The 13,416-nt window shown below is 45.6% G+C and overlaps 1 long non-coding RNA gene across 1 annotated transcript; it reads left to right on the forward strand.

Moving 5' to 3' along the window:
- The first annotated feature begins 11,714 nt into the window (after positions 1 to 11,714).
- On the forward strand, positions 11,715 to 13,085 carry LOC129837517 (uncharacterized). Its single transcript, XR_008756724.1, has 3 exons — positions 11,715 to 11,910; positions 12,619 to 12,702; positions 12,929 to 13,085. It is a non-coding gene; the product is annotated as an uncharacterized LOC129837517 (long non-coding RNA).
- Positions 13,086 to 13,416: the final 331 nt, after the last annotated feature.

The raw sequence follows: 13,416 nt of genomic DNA on the forward strand, positions 1-13,416 counted from the left end.
ACTCTACTATCCACTCTACCCATCCACTCTACCCATCCACTCTACTATCCACTCTACCCATCCACTCTGCTATCCACTCTACCTATCCACTCTACCCATCCACTCTACCAATCCACTCTACTATCCACTCTACTATCCACTCTACCCATCCACTCTACTATCCACTCTACCTATCCACTCTACCCATCCACTCTACTATCCACTCTACCCATCCACTCTACAATCTACTCTACCTATCCACTCTACTATCCACTCTACCCATCCACTCTACTATCCACTCTACTATCCACTCTACTATCCACTCTATCCATCCACACTAGGCATCCATTTACCCATCCATTTACCCAACCACTCTACTGTCCACTCTACCCATCCACTCTGCTGTCCACTCTACCCATCCACTCTACCCATCCACTCTACCCATCCACTCTACCTATCCACTCTACCCATCCACTCTACCCATCCACTCTACCTATCCACTCTACCCATCCACTCTACCCATCCATTCTACCCATCCACTCTACTGTCCACTCTACTATCCACTCTACCTATCCACTCTACTATCCACTCTACTATCCACTCTACTATCCACTCTACAATCCACTCTACCCATCCACTCTACCCATCCACTCTACTATCCACTCTAACCATCCACTCTACTATCCACTCTACCCATCCACTCTACTATCCACTCTACCCATCCACTCTACCTATCCACTCTACTATCCACTCTACCCATCCACTCTACCCATCCACTCTACTATCCACTCTACTATCCACTCTACTATCCACTCTACTATCCACTCTACCCATCCACTCTACTATCCACTCTACTATCCACTCTACTATCCACTCTACCCATCCAATTACCCATCCACTCTACGCATCCATTTAGCCATCCACTCTACTATCCACTCTACTATCCACTCTACCCATCCACTCTACTATCCACTCTACTATCCACTCTACCCATCCACTCTACTATCCACTCTACCATCCACTCTACCATCCACTCTACCTATCCACTCTACCCATCCACTCTCCCCATCCACTCTACCCATCCACTCTACCCATCCACTCTACTATCCACTCTACTATCCACTCTACTATCCACTCTACCCATCCACTCTACCATCCACTCTACCTATCCACTCTACCCATCCACTCTACCCATCCACTCTACCCATCCACTCTACCCATCCACTCTACTATCCACTCTACCCATCCACTCTACCCATCCACTCTACCCATCCACTCTACCCATCCACTCAACCCATCCACTCTACTATCCACTCTACCCATCCACTCTACCCATCCACTCTACCTATCCACTCAACCCATCCACTCTACTTTCCACTCTACTATCCACTCTACAATCCACTCTACCTATTCACTCTACCGTCCACTCTACCCATCCACTCTAACCATCCACTCTACTATCCACTCTACCCATCCACTCTACTATCCACTCTACTATCCACTCTACCCATCCACTCTACCTATCCACTCTAACCATCCACTCTACTATCCACTCTACTATCCACTCTACTATCCACTCTACCCATCCACTCTACCTATCCACTCTACCCATCCACTCTACTATCCACTCTACTATCCACTCTACTATCCACTCTACCCATCCACTCTACTATCCACTCTACTATCCACTCTACTATCCACTCTACTATCCACTCTACCCATCCACTCTACTATCCACTCTACTATCCACTCTACTATCCACTCTACCTATCAAATCTACCCATCCACTCTACCCATCCACTCTACTCTCCACTCTACCTATCCACTCTACTATCCACACTACTATCCACTCTACTATCCACTCTACCCATCCACTCTACCCATCCACTCTACCCATCCACTCTACTATCCAATCTACCCATCCACTCTACTATCCACTCTACCCATCCACTCTACCTATCCACTCTACCCATCCACTCTACTATCCACTCTACCCATCCACTCTACTATCCACTCTACTATCCACTCTACCCATTCACTCTACCTATCCACTCTACCCATCCACTCTACCATCCACTCTACTATCCACTCTATCCATCTACTCTACTGTCCACTCTACCCATCCACTCTACTATCCACTCTACTATCCACTCTACCCATCCACTTTATTATCCACTCTACCCATCCACTCAACTATCCACTCTACCCATCCACTCTACTGTCCACTCTACCAATCCACTCTACTATCCACTCTACCTATCCACTCGACTATCCACTCTACCCATCCACTCTACTATCCACTCTACCCATCCACTCTACTATCCACTCTACCTATCCACTCTACCCATCCACTCTACTATCCACTCTACCCATCCACTCTACCATCCACTCTACTATCCACTCTGCTATCCACTCTACTATCCACTCTACCCATCCACTCTACTATCTACTCTACCCATTCAATCTACTATCCACTCTACTATCCACTCTACTATCCACTCTACTATCCACTCTACCCATCCACTCTACCCATCCACTCTACTATCCACTCTACCCATCCACTCTACTATCCACTCTACCTATCCACTCTACCCATCCACTCTACTATCCACTCTACCCATCCACTCTACCCATCCACTCTACTATCCACTCTACCCATCCACTCTACTATCCACTCTACCTATCCACTCTACCCATCCACTCTACCAATCCACTCTACTATCCACTCTACTATCCACTCTACCCATCCACTCTACTATCCACTCTACCTATCCACTCTACCCATCCACTCTACTATCCACTCTACCCATCCACTCTACTATCCACTCTACTAACCACTCTACTATCCACTCTACTGTCCACTCTACCCATCCACTCTACTGTCCACTCTACCCATCTACTCTACCCATCCACTCTACTGTACACTCTACCCATCCACTCTACCCATCCACTCTACCTATCCACTCTACCCATCCACTCTACCCATCCCCTCTACCTATCCACTCTAACCATCCACTCTACCCATCCATTCTACCCATCCACTCTACTGTCCACTCTACTATCCACTCTACCCATCCACTCTACTATCCACTCTACCCATCCACTCTACTATCCACTCTACTAACCACTCTACTATCCACTCTACTGTCCACTCTACCCATCCACTCTACTGTCCACTCTACCCATCTACTCTACCCATCCACTCTACTGTCCACTCTACCCATCCACTCTACCCATCCACTCTACCTATCCACTCTACCCATCCACTCTACCCATCCCCTCTACCTATCCACTCTAACCATCCACTCTACCCATCCATTCTACCCATCCACTCTACTATCCACTCTACCCATCCACTCTACTATCCACTCTACCCATCCACTCTACCTATCCACTCTACTATCCACTCTACCCATCCACTCTACCTATCCACTCTACTATCCACTCTACTATCCACTCTACTATCCACTCTACCCATCCACTCTACCCATCCACGCTACCTATCCACTCTACCCATCCACTCTACCCATCCCCTCTACCTATCCACTCTACCCATCCACTCTACCCATCCATTCTACCCATCCACTCTACTGTCCACTCTACTATCCACTCTACCCATCCACTCTACCTATCCACTCTACTATCCACTCTACCCATCCACTCTACCTATCCACTACTATCCACTCTACTATCCACTCTACTATCCACTCTACCCATCCACTCTACCCATCCACTCTACCCATCCCCTCTACCTATCCACTCTACCCATCCACTCTACCCATCCATTCTACCCATCCACTCTACTGTCCACTCTACTATCCACTCTACTATCCACTCTACTATCCACTCTACAATCCACTCTACCCATCCACTCTACCCACCCATTCTACCCATCCACTCTACTATCCACTCTACTATCCACTCTACCTATCCACTCTACTATCCACTCTACTATCCACTCTACTATCCACTCTACAATCCACTCTACCCATCCATTCTACCCATCCACTCTACTGTCCACTCTACTATCCACTCTACCTATCCACTCTACTATCCACTCTACTATCCACTCTACTATCCACTCTACAATCCACTCTACCCATCCACTCTACCCATCCACTCTACTATCCACTCTACCCATCCACTCTACTATCCACTCTACCCATCCACTCTACTATCCACTCTACCCATCCACTCTACTATCCACTCCACCCATCCACTCTACTATCCACTCTACCTATCCACTCTACCCATCCAATCTACTATCCACTCTACTATCCACTCTACTATCCACTCTACCCATCCAATTACCCATCCACTCTACGCATCCATTTAGCCATCCACTCTACTATCCACTCTACCCATCCACTCTACCCATCCACTCTACCCATCCACTCTACCCATCCACTCTACTATCCACTCTATCATCCACTCTACTATCCACTCTACCCATCCACTCTACCCATCCACTCTACCCATCCACTCTACCCATCCACTCTACTATCCACTCTACCCATCCACTCTACCCATCCACTCTACCTATCCACTCAACCCATCCACTCTACTTTCCACTCTACTATCCACTCTACAATCCACTCTACCTATTAACTCTACCCTCCACTCTACCCATCCACTCTAACCATCCACTCTACCCATCCACTCTACCCATCCACTCTACTATCCACTTTACTATCCACTCTACCCATCCACTCTACTATCCACTCTACTATCCACTCTACTATCCACTCTACCCATCCACTCTACTATCCACTCTACCCATCCACTCTACTATCCACTCTACTATCCACTCTACCCATTCACTCTACCTATCCACTCTACCCATCCACTCTACTATCCACTCTACTATCCACTCTATCCATCTACTCTACTGTCCACTCTACCCATCCACTCTACTATCCACTCTACTATCCACTCTACCCATCCACTTTATTATCCACTCTACCCATCCACTCAACTATCCACTCTACCCATCCACTCTACTGTCCACTCTACCAATCCACTCTACTATCCACTCTACCTATCCACTCTACTATCCACTCTACCAATCCACTCTACTATCCACTCTACCTATCCACTTGACTATCCACTCTACCCATCCACTCTACTATCCACTCTACCCATCCACTCTACTATCCACTCTACCTATCCACTCTACCCATCCACTCTACTATCCACTCTACCCATCCACTCTACCATCCACTCTACTATCCACTCTGCTATCCACTCTACTATCCACTCTACCCATCCACTCAACTATCCACTCTACCCATCCACTCTACTGTCCACTCTACCAATCCACTCTACCCATCCACTCTATCCATTCAATCTACTATCCACTCTACCCATCCACTCTACTATCCACTCTACTATCCACTCTACTATCCACTCTACCCATCCACTCTACTATCCACTCTACCCATCCACTCTACTATCCACACTACTATCCACTCTACCCATTCACTCTACCTATCCACTCTACCCATCCACTCTACTATCCACTCTACTATCCACTCTATCCATCTACTCTACTGTTCACTCTACCCATCCACTCTACTATCCACTCTACTATCCACTCTACCCATCCACTTTATTATCCACTCTACCCATCCACTCAACTGTCCACTCTACCCATCCACTCTACTGTCCACTCTACCAATCCACTCTACTATCCACTCTACCTATCCACTCGACTATCCACTCTACCCATCCACTCTACTATCCACTCTACCCATCCACTCTACTATCCACTCTACCTATCCACTCTACCCATCCACTCTACTATCCACTCTACCCATCCACTCTACCATCCACTCTACTATCCACTCTGCTATCCACTCTACTATCCACTCTACCCATCCACTCTACTATCTACTCTATCCATTCAATCTACTATCCACTCTACTATCCACTCTACTATCCACTCTACTATCCACTCTACTATCCACTCTACCCATCCACTCTACTATCCACTCTACCCATCCACTCTACTATCCACACTACTATCCACTCTACCCATTCACTCTACCTATCCACTCTACCCATCCACTCTACTATCCACTCTACTATCCACTCTATCCATCTACTCTACTGTCCACTCTACCCATCCACTCTACTATCCACTCTACTATCCACTCTACCCATCCACTTTATTATCCACTCTACCCATCCACTCAACTATCCACTCTACCCATCCACTCTACTGTCCACTCTACCAATCCACTCTACTATCCACTCTACCTATCCACTCGACTATCCACTCTACCCATCCACTCTACTATCCACTCTACCCATCCACTCTACTATCCACTCTACCTATCCACTCTACCCATCCACTCTACTATCCACTCTACCCATCCACACTACCATCCACTCTACTATCCACTCTGCTATCCACTCTACTATCCACTCTACCCATCCACTCTACTATCTACTCTACCCATTCAATCTACTATCCACTCTACTATCCACTCTACTATCCACTCTACTATCCACTCTACCCATCCACTCTACCCATCCACTCTACTATCCACTCTACCCATCCACTCTACTATCCACTCTACCTATCCACTCTACCCATCCACCCTCTACTATCCACTCTACCCATCCACTCTACCCATCCACTCTACTATCCACTCTACCCATCCACTCTACTATCCACTCTACCTATCCACTCTACCCATCCACTCTACCAATCCACTCTACTATCCACTCTACTATCCACTCTACCCATCCACTCTACTATCCACTCTACCTATCTACTCTACCCATCCACTCTACTATCCACTCTACCCATCCACTCTACAATCCACTCTACCTATCCACTCTACTATCCACTCTACCCATCCACTCTACCCATCCACTCTACTATCCACTCTACCCATCCACTCTACCCATCCACTCTACTATCCACTCTACCCATCCACTCTACTATCCACTCTACCTATCCACTCTACCCATCCACTCTACCTATCCACTCTACCCATCCACTCTACTATCCACTCTACCCATCCACTCTACCCATCCACTCTACTATCCACTCTACCCATCCACTCTACTATCCACTCTACCTATCCACTCTACCCATCCACTCTACCAATCCACTCTACTATCCACTCTACTGTCCACTCTACCCATCCACTCTACTGTCCACTCTACCCATCCACTCTACCCATCCACTCTACTGTCCACTCTACCCATCCACTCTACCCATCCACTCTACCTATCCACTCTACCCATCCACTCTACCCATCCACTCTACCTATCCACTCTACCCATCCACTCTACCCATCCTTTCTACCCATCCACTCTACTGTCCACTCTACTATCCACTCTACCTATCCACTCTACTATTCACTCTACTATCCACTCTACTATCCACTCTACTATCCACTCTACAATCCACTCTACCCATCCACTCTACCCATCCACTCTACTATCCACTCTACCCATCCACTCTACCTATCCACTCTACCCATCCACTCTACTATCCACTCTACCCATCCACTCTACCTATCCACTCTACTATCCACTCTACCCATCCACTCTACCTATCCACTCTACTATCCACTCTACTATCCACTCTACTATCCACTCTACTATCCAATCTACCCATCCACTCTACTATCCACTCTACTATCCACTCTACTATCCACTCTACTATCCAATCTACCCATCCACTCTACTATCCACTCTACCCATCCACTCTACTATCCACTCTACTATCCACTCTACTATCCACTCTACTATCCACTCTACTATCCACTCTACTATTCACTCTACTATCCACTCTACTATCCACTCTACTATCCACTCTACAATCCACTCTACCCATCCACTCTACCCATCCACTCTACTATCCACTCTACCCATCCACTCTACCTATCCACTCTACCCATCCACTCTACTATCCACTCTACCCATCCACTCTACCTATCCACTCTACTATCCACTCTACCCATCCACTCTACCTATCCACTCTACTATCCACTCTACTATCCACTCTACTATCCACTCTACTATCCAATCTACCCATCCACTCTACTATCCACTCTACTATCCACTCTACTATCCACTCTACTATCCACTCTACTATCCACTCTACTATCCAATCTACCCATCCACTCTACTATCCACTCTACCCATCCACTCTACTATCCACTCTACTATCCACTCTACTATCCACTCTACTATCCAATCTACCCATCCACTCTACTATCCACTCTACCCATCCACTCTACTATCCACTCTACTATCCACTCTACCCATCCAATCTACTATCCACTCTACCATCCACTCTACCATCCACTCTACCTATCCACTCTACCCATCCACTCTACCCATCCACTCTACCCATCCACTCTACCCATCCACTCTACTATCCACTCTACCATCCACTCTACTATCCACTCTACCCACCCTCTCTACCCATCCACTCTACCCATCCACTCTACCCATCCACTCTACCCATCCACTCTACCCATCCACTCTACTATCCACTCTACCCATCCACTCTACCCATCCACTCTACCCATACACTCTACTATCCACTCTACTTTCCACTCTACTATCCACTCTACAATCCACTCTACCTATTAACTCTACCCTCCACTCTACCCATCCACTCTAACCATCCACTCTACTATCCACTCTACCCATCCACTCTACTATCCACTTTACTATCCACTCTACCCATCCACTCTACCTATCCACTCTACCCATACACTCTACTATCCACTCTACTATCCACTCTACTATCCACTCTACTATCCACTCTACCCATCCACTCTACTATCCACTCTACCCATCCACTCTACCATCCACTCTACTATCCACTCTGCTATCCACTCTACTATCCACTCTACCCATCCACTCTACTATCTACTCTACCCATTCAATCTACTATCCACTCTACTATCCACTCTACTATCCACTCTACTATCCACTCTACCCATCCACTCTACCCATCCACTCTACTATCCACTCTACCCATCCACTCTACTATCCACTCTACCTATCCACTCTACCCATCCACTCTACTATCCACTCTACCCATCCACTCTACCCATCCACTCTACTATCCACTCTACCCATCCACTCTACTATCCACTCTACCTATCCACTCTACCCATCCACTCTACCAATCCACTCTACTATCCACTCTACTATCCACTCTACCCATCCACTCTACTATCCACTCTACCTATCCACTCTACCCATCCACTCTACTATCCACTCTACCCATCCACTCTACAATCCACTCTACCTATCCACTCTACTATCCACTCTACTATCCACTCTACTAACCACTCTACTATCCACTCTACTATCCACTCTACCCATCCACACTAGGCATCCATTTAGCCATCCATTTACCCATCCACTCTACTGTCCACTCTACCCATCCACTCTACTGTCCACTCTACCCATCTACTCTACCCATCCACTCTCTTGTCCACTCTACCCATCCACTCTACCCATCCACTCTACCTATCCACTCTACCCATCCACTCTACCCATCCCCTCTACCTATCCACTCTACCATCCATTTAGCCATCCACTCTACCATCCATTTAGCCATCCACTCTACCCATCCACTCTACTATCCACTCTACCCATCCACTCTACCCATCCATTTACCCATCCACTCTACCCATCCATTTAGCCATCAATTCATTGACAATCTGCTGTGTCCACAACTTTGGAAGTATTGTAGGGATAATATAATTCTTATAGGCTATATGAAAAATGGTATAGGGAATCAAATACGAGAGAGAGAGAGAGAGAGAGAGAGAGAGAGAGAGAGAGAGAGAGAGAGAGAGAGAGAGAGAGAGAGAGAGAGAGAGAGAGAGAGAGAGAGAGAGAGAGAGAGAGAGAGAGAGAGAGAGAGAGAGAGAGAGAGAGAGAGAGAGAAGAGAGAGAGAGAGATCAACACTTATCCATACACACATTAAAGACATCAGTCGTTGTTCCCTTTCATGTTTGCGTCAAAGGAGATTAACACTGGTAGAGAGAGCCTACTATAGCACCCTAAGCCCTGACATTCATTCACACAGCTGCACTGAACGTGTTACATAACATCATCGCAAAGTACACCATGTAACTATGTTATTCTATGCTAACATTTAGAGCTCTGTTTCACCATGTCAATAGAGCAGAACATCCTCTCCTTATTGCAGCCCGCCTGGCTGTCTCCTTCAGAGAACCGCAGCTGATCCAGTGGAGTGATGTGCAACTTAGCAGAGTGGAGAGAGCTAGGCCCTGCCTGGAGTCACGTGAACACATTCCATTTGAATCAAAGACAGATCTAAGCACTGCAGAGCACTGAGCAGCAGCATAGCCTGTTGCCGTGGAGATTCGCTGTGCAGGCCCCTTCACTAGCGGATCAACGCAGAAGGTTAACGTGGTTAAAGAAATAAAGAAATAAATGCAGCAAAAAGAAACACAATTTTCTGTTAAATCTTTGCAAATGAAATGACTAATGTCTCCCTCTCTGCCCTTCTCCCTTCTCTCTTTCTCTCTGTCTCTCTATTTATCTCTCTCTTCCTCCTTCTCCCTCTCCCTCTCTCTACCCTCTCTCTAAGAGAAGCACTTGTTTGTACCGCTGAGATCATTTAAAAGTATAATTTATTGATAATGAAGTGGGAAAAGCTTTGATATGGCAGAGCAAGGCGGATTAAGCAGACAGAGGAGAGCATGCTGTGTCACATTTTCAGGGGCTCCAAGTGTTTACTATACTAAATATCTCTCTACCTCTCTCCCCTCTCTCCCCTCTCTCCCTTGTTCACACTCTCACTTCGTCCCTTTGGGATATTCATTCAGCTTTGTGTCAAAATGTAATAATAGAGAGAAACACAAGATATTTTATTAATAAAGTAAACAAGATAGCAATACAAATGTCTGCAAGGAGACCATACGTAGATTCCAGTACACAAGGCAGTGCAGGTTAGCATGTAGTGATTACTTAATGACAGAGGGGCTCACTCTCCAACCCCAGTCATGTTCTCTGTCCCCAGGGGAAAGTAGAATGCTACTAGCAGCCAGGTTGTTATGTGTTATCCAGTCTCACTGTTATCCACACTAACACATTTGTTTATTTATTAATAAATAAAATGCAAATTAGGAGGCCTATTATCAAGGCAAACAAACACAAATACAAACACGGGGCTGTATAAAACGCGATATACACAAAGTCAATTCTAATCCCGTAGAATGGTACTTTGCCAGTAGTGTATAATTCCTCCAGGCCTTTGAAGGTGTTAGACAAAATGGAGTATGGCACCTGGAGAATGGGAGTGATTATACAGTAACAGAATGAAATGTCACTCATGAAAACCTGTAATCCTCAGAATGGCTTTTTACTCTTTTCATGGACACAGTCATCCACTCTACCCATCCACTCTACTATCCACTCTACTATCCACTCTACTATCCACTCTACCTATCCACTCTCCCTATCAAATCTACCCATCCACTCTACCCATCCACTCTACCCATCCACTCTACTATCCACTCTACTATCCACTCTACTATCCACTCTACCCATCCACTCTACTATCCACTCTACTATCCACTCTACCCATCCACTCTACTATCCACTCTACTCATAGGCGGAAATCCCAGGGGGGACGGGGGGGACACGACCCCCCCATCCTGGGGAAAATATGATTTGTCCCCCCCAATATATCACTGTAAACATAACTATGTAATATCAATAATATTAATAATACGCAATGAAAGCACTTGTACTGATTATAGACACTTAATAGCGCGTTTTTAAATTTCACAAGATTGCGACCCCCCCGCCCTTTGCCTCACAATGGTTTGATCCACTGCCAGTTCTTTAGCTGGCAAGGTAATAGAGGGCTCGTATCTACTGTCCGAAAGGCACTCAATGTACGTAACTGACGTGAGGTAATCCAGTCAATCGCGCCTTAGCAATGTATATATTTTTTTCATGTTGCAGGGTTCACACACTAGCTGAATTTGCAGAGCTAGCGCGCAAACTAAAGCAAACATTAACTATCAAGCTAGCTAGTACCTATTCCATTTATGTGGCGTCGTCAAAGATGGAATATTTGCTATCGTCAGTTTATTCCAAGATTAGCATGCAGCTGTAGTGCTTCAAAGTCCCTGTGATAAGGTTAGCGATAAACTGAAGTCCAAACTGAACAAAACTACACTCTCTTATACCATTGTCTTAAATATATTTAATGGTCTCGTTGCAAAAGCTAAATTGTCGCTAGTGAATTTTTTATTCTTTTCACCTTTAACCAGGTAGCAAAGATTATAGCAAACACCACAGAAACGGAATTGGTGCTCGCTAGCTTTGCAAATTCAGCTATTGTTGGAAGCCTGCCAATATGAAACAAACTATGTTAAAATTTCAAAACGTTGCAGCATGTGTTGTGTAAATGTGTGTGTGCAGCTAGACTGGTCAGCCAGCCAGCCAGGTAGAAAAATGTCAGAAAAAAGTAAAAAGACGGACATCAGAGTATTTTTCAGTACACCAAAACGCAAAGTAAGAACTCTAGTAGCCTAATATCTCAAAGACCAGTTGATAAAATGTTCATAAGAAAGAAGTGAAATGCTAATGGAAATATTTCACAATGATGTCATTAGGCAGAGCAGGCAACAGATGGCACACAGACAGCAGAGCTGGGGACAGATATGCAGGGACAGACTGGCAGAGACAGGGAGTCTCAGGTAAGTTTGTTGAGTCTTTGTTTGGCAACATTATGAAAGGTTCTCAATTTTTTTGATTTGTAAAATAGGGACATAATTGGAAAATGCCATGAATACCCCCACTCTCAATTTAAACTGGTGACTGAACCAAGATTTGTTTAAGGCAATGGTATTGCTGTTGTGATTAATTGTGTAGTTTTGGGTACCGGTAGTTAGGAGTACGGCAAACACCTTATTTATTTTCTAGGAGACAGACTGTGAGTCAGTGAGGGTGGTGAAAGGGAAAGAGCCAAGGAGAGAGACTTGAGGACAGTGTCACAGCCACGGCAGGACCAGGTGTCACCCTTGTTGCCAGCAGCACCAGTATAGGGGACAGTGGCACAGCATCGTCCAGTTACCTCAGTGATGACATAAAACCATGTCAGCCACACCCACAATTTATAGAACCGCAAACTCTTGCAAACGTTTCAAGAGAGAGGAACACTGCACTGATAAGGAACATTGCTATAACTATTATTATTAGTAGTATTATAATGATTTAAACAAGTTGGGACAACCCTTCAGTTAACTACTGTACCTAACAATTATCCAGTAGTAGTGATTATGGTCCCTCAATATACATTTAACATATTACAACATAGTCTATGTGTTACAGCACTACTTTTGGTGTCCCCCTCAGGAATTGCTCCTGAGAAAATTTCATGTAATTGTCCCCTCCAAGGTTGATATCAGATT

Source organism: Salvelinus fontinalis, chromosome 38 (assembly GCF_029448725.1).
Source record: "Salvelinus fontinalis isolate EN_2023a chromosome 38, ASM2944872v1, whole genome shotgun sequence".
NCBI lineage: Eukaryota > Metazoa > Chordata > Actinopteri > Salmoniformes > Salmonidae > Salvelinus > Salvelinus fontinalis.